We start from the raw sequence: 6027 nt of genomic DNA, 5'->3' as shown, positions 1-6027 counted from the left end.
CGTAATGAGGGTACACCAAGACCACCGTCTTTGACATCTGCATGAAAATAGCCTGTTGGAACATCATGTGGTAGATTGAGCCACTTCCTAAGTGCTTCCCTTGAGATCTTGTCTGCTTTCTTGTAAATGCCAATATTGACTTTACCAAGCGTAAGTTGGTGATATAGACCAGGCAGAACAACATTTTTGTAACCAAATAGTCGTTGCTGTGGCTTCAAGGGGGCCTTAGTAAGGATTTCAATGTAGTTCCTTAGTACTTTTAGTGGTTCCAAGACAAAGCATCCTTCTGCAGTGAAGTGAACCCCTAAGTACTTCCAAACGTCAGTTCTTTTAAGAGCAGGTAGTTGTCGCCCTTTACAAGTGAATGTTGATCCAGCATCTACTGCTGACTTCTTCTGTTTACCAAGTCCTTTGATGGAGATGGTAAAACACTTGTTGACGTTGATATATAGGCCACATTGCGATAGGAATCGTGTGGTGGAGTCTATGCTGTTCTGTAGACCTTCTCTCGTTGAAGCGAAGAAGACAATATCATCAGCAAATGCTTCCGCATTAATCTTCAAATGTCCAATATTTACTCCAACGTCTTTTGGTAAAGCCTCTAACATCCTTTCTATAACAAGAATAAAAAGCATGGGAGATAGAGGATCACCTTGTTTCACACCACATGTTGGATGTATTAACTCTGATTCCCATCCTCCACAAGTTAGTCTGGTTTGGCTATGTTGGTAGGTACTGTTAATATATTCTCTCATTCTAGTCGGGAATCCCATAGTTTCCATGGTATCCTGGATGGCTTGGTGAGTGACTGAGTCAAACGCCTTCGCCATATCGACCGATGCTACATAAGTTGACTGGAATGTAGCTCTATGGTGTCTTAGTATTAAATCAGTGAGAAATATATTTTCAGCACAGCCATCTATTTGGCGGAACGCCTTTTGTCTTTCATCAATATGCATCAGTTTCAATACTCTAACAGCCAGGACCTTGTAAAATGATCGAGCAATGACTGACGAGACCGTCAAAGGTCTAAAGTCCCCTGGTTCGTTGGCCTCATCTTTCTTTGGAATCAAAGTTGTTCGTGATTCCAGTAGATGTTCCGGTAGCTTTCCAACGAGCATGAATATGTTAAATATTCGGATGATAATCTCAATTGGAACGCTACGAAGTAGTCTTGCTGTCACTCCATCTGGGCCAGGTGCGGTACCTCGTTCAGGAAATGCTTTTCTTAATTCCTCGTTCATGGGGAATAATTGCAATCCCCAATCCCTAGCACGAAGGAGGTTCAGCGGGTTACCCGGACTTTTCAGCCAGGGAAGACACGCTGATTCCTTCAGTGTAGCGCGCGTGCGGCCCAGAACATCTAAGGGCATCACAGACCTGTTATTGCTCAATCTCGTGCGGCTAGAAGCCGCCTGTCCCTCTAAGAAGATTTTATTGTACGTCGGTAGTAAAAACTATATATTCCGAAAAATATATAGCCTTCAAGATACCAGAAATACGCCTATTTAGCAGGCTAGAGTCTCGTTCGTTATCGGAATTAACCAGACAAATCGCTCCACCAACTAAGAACGGCCATGCACCACCACCCACCGAATCAAGAAAGAGCTATCAATCTGTCAATCCTTACTATGTCTGGACCTGGTAAGTTTCCCCGTGTTGAGTCAAATTAAGCCGCAGGCTCCACTCCTGGTGGTGCCCTTCCGTCAATTCCTTTAAGTTTCAGCCTTGCGACCATACTCCCCCCGGAACCCCACAGCTTTGGTTTCCCGGAAGCTGCCCGCCGAGTCATCGGAGGAACTTCGGCGGATCGCTAGCTGGCATCGTTTATGGTTAGAACTAGGGCGGTATCTGATCGCCTTCGAACCTCTAACTTTCGTTCTTGATTAATGAAAACATTTTTGGCAAATGCTTTCGCTTCTGTTCGTCTTGCGACGATCCAAGAATTTCACCTCTAACGTCGCAATACGAATGCCCCCATCTGTCCCTATTAATCATTACCTCGGGGTTCCGAAAACCAACAAAATAGAACCGAGGTCCTATTCTATTATTCCATGCACACAGTATTCAGGCAAAAAAAGCCTGCTTTAAGCACTCTAATTTGTTCAAAGTAAACGTACCGGCCCACCTCGACACTCAATAAAGAGCACCGCGACGGGATATAAACTGGATCGCTAAATATATTCGAAAATATATAAAGCTAAATCCACCGGCAGGACGTCCCACAATCATGCCAGTTAAACATCGCGAGCGATGAACCGACAGCGTGGCACACAAATTCAACTACGAGCTTTTTAACCGCAACAACTTTAATATACGCTATTGGAGCTGGAATTACCGCGGCTGCTGGCACCAGACTTGCCCTCCAATGGATCCTCGTTAAAGGATTTAAAGTGTACTCATTCCGATTACGGGGCCTCGGATGAGTCCCGTATCGTTATTTTTCGTCACTACCTCCCCGTGCCGGGAGTGGGTAATTTGCGCGCCTGCTGCCTTCCTTGGATGTGGTAGCCGTTTCTCAGGCTCCCTCTCCGGAATCGAACCCTGATTCCCCGTTACCCGTTACAACCATGGTAGGCGCAGAACCTACCATCGACAGTTGATAAGGCAGACATTTGAAAGATTCGTCGCCGGTACAAGACCATGCGATCAGCACAAAGTTATTCAGAGTCATCAAAATTAACGATGGATATATAATAAATTATATACCACCGATTGGTTTTGATCTAATAAAAGCATTCCTTCCATCTCTGGTCGGAATTCTAGTTTGCATGTATTAGCTCTAGAATTACCACAGTTATCCAAGTAAATGTGGGTACGATCTAAGGAACCATAACTGATTTAATGAGCCATTCGCGGTTTCACCTTAATTAGGCATGTACTGAGACATGCATGGCTTAATCTTTGAGACAAGCATATCACTACTGGCAGGATCAACCAGGGAGCTTCGTTTTAATATATATTTAATTATATTAAAGGATGATATATCACCACAAACGAATATACTCCTCTATCCCAATATTTTTTAATAAATAAATATTAAAAATATATTGGATATTGTATAATAATTATTATATAAAATATTAATATTAAATAATATAATTATTTATACAATACGTTATTTTATCTATATTATATATATATATATATATATAATATTTTCTTTATATATTAAAATTATGTATGAAAAAGCATTTTATTTCAATACATTTTTTTTTAATAAGAAGTAACTACTCAGCCTATTTCTCAAGGCGCAGAAATCTTATGTTATTAAAAATCAATGGGATTATATTTCAAACATTCTCTCATATTTTTTTAAATTTAAACTTTCGTTAGATAAATTTTTTATCATAATTCGACATGGTAAATACGTAAAATATTTAATATTCTTGCTCGGAATGGAGTAAGTTGATGCTCAGTAAAATTTTTTTTACAACAATATATTATTTATATTTTTACATATAAATAATTATTTGTTATTTTAAAACGTTTATAACGGGTACCACATAAAGAGCCATTCAGTCAAAGACATCGACCCGTGGTAATGTTGTGTTTTATTTTAAAATAACATGAGACACTTTTATAGAAACAATAAACGATATTCGTAGTAAGAACAATTTTTTATATATATATATAAAAAAATAAATAATAAATTTAACCATATTTTATATATATATATAAAATATACATACAAAACACGAGCAAGTAATAAATATATATATATATATATATATATCTAAAACAAACTAAGTATACATATGAATGAATACTTGCGTATTTACGAGTATGAATATTATACATATAAAAAATATGGTAAAAGTTACTATAAAATTTATAATATATATGAAAAACGTCTATATCGCACTGCTCTAAGCGCTCTTCCTTATAATACCGAAAGCAAAAACTTAATGGTCTACTGCGTTTTATTTAAATCCTATGTTAAATAGGCCCCTTTTTGTTGTTGAAACATACATAAAATCTTGACGGTACACGGGACTTTGAAAAAAACTAAAAAGTAAAAAATATAAAAACACTATTATTTATCATTTTTATTAATAATATAATATTAATTTATTTATTTACAATTATTATTATAATAATAAATAATGAAAATTAAAAATTTTTTTTGTATTTAATTTTTTTTTAATACTTAGTACTAATTTATGTTTTTATTAAAAAAAAATTAAATAAATAATAAAATTTTATAAAAATTGTTTATAATTATTATTATAATCATAAAATATATACGTATTAATAATTTATAAAGTTTTTTTTATATTTTTAAAGATTTTTTATGATTTAGTACAAAAAGGTAAATTTGGACTTTAAAATTTTTTTACTTTTACCTATAATGTATACATATATGTATATAAGTTTTATATTAATTTATGTTAATATATAAACTTTTAATAATAAATATATGTTTATTTATATATTTTATAAATTATTTATTATTATTTTAACATAAAATAATAATAATAATATTTTTATTATAATATTAAAATTTTTTTAATACTTAGTACTAATTTATGTTTTTATTAAAAAAAAATTAAATAAACATAAAAATTTTATAAAAATTGTTTATAATTATTATTAAATTAATAAAATATACATGTATTAACAATTTATAAAGTTTTTTTTATATTTTTAAAGAATTTTTATGATTTAGTACAAAACGGTAAATTTGGACTTTGAAATTTTTTTACTTTTACCTATAATGTATACATATATGTATATAAGTTTTATATTAATTTATGTTAATAAATAAACTTTTAATAATAAATATATGTTTATTTATATATTTTATAAATTATTTATTATTATTTTAACATAAAATAATAATAATAATATTTTTATTATAATATTAAAGTTTTTTTAATACTTAGTACTAATTTATATTTTTATTAAAAAAAAATTAAATAAACATAAAAATTTTATAAAAATTGTTTATAATTATTATTAAATTAATAAAATATACATGTATTAACAATTTATAAAGTTTTTTTTATATTTTTAAAGATTTTTTATGATTTAGTATAAAATGTTCTTTTTGTACTAAATCAATAAAAATTGTTAAAAATATATAAAATATATTATAAATAATTAATTAATACATTAAATAATAATATTATATTATTTATTAACAATTATTTATAATATTTTATGTTTATTTAATTTTTTTTAATAAAAAACATTAATTAGTACTAAGTAATTAAAAAATTTTAATATTTAATAAATTGTTAATTTTTGTCATTTATTGTTAATAAAATAATTAAAAATTTATAAATTTATATTTAATTGTTAATAAAATTAATAAATAATATTGTTTATATATTTTTTTGTTTAAGTATTTAGTAGCGTGATAGATTCATGTATGTTTCAACAACAAAAAGGGGCCTATTTAACATAGGATTTAAATGAAACGCAGTAGACCATTAATTTTTTGATTTCGGTTCTTTATATGGAGGTATGCATAGAGCACTGCCATATGGACAATATATATATTTTATGGTAACTTTTCACATAATATATATAAATATATATGAATATACATTTTGTAACTTATTTTTAAGTTACTATATATATTTTTTTATGTTTATTATATTTTATATATATTTATATGTTTTATATGGATAATATACATATTTATTGTAACTTTTTCATATAATATATATAAATATACATAAATATATATATTGTAACTTATTTTTAAATTATATGTCATATAAATATAAAATACAACATTATCACGGGTCGTTTAAATGGCTCTTTATGTGATAAACATCATAGATGGAATAAAAAGTTACTGAGCATTTACTCACTTTTACTATACATATATATATGTAAAAGATGATTTGAAAAAAAAAAAAAAAAAATAATAATAATAATAATAATTTGTGTTGGGCTGTCATATGTCCAAATATGTATATATATAAATATTTTAATATATAAATATATGATAAAAAATATGATAGTTTATTTTATATTTATTAGTTTTGATCATAAATATAATGGCTATTAATAATT

Source organism: Aphidius gifuensis, linkage group LG6 (assembly GCF_014905175.1).
Source record: "Aphidius gifuensis isolate YNYX2018 linkage group LG6, ASM1490517v1, whole genome shotgun sequence".
NCBI classification, from domain to species: domain Eukaryota; kingdom Metazoa; phylum Arthropoda; class Insecta; order Hymenoptera; family Braconidae; genus Aphidius; species Aphidius gifuensis.
Note: the sequence above shows the minus strand (reverse complement) of the source record.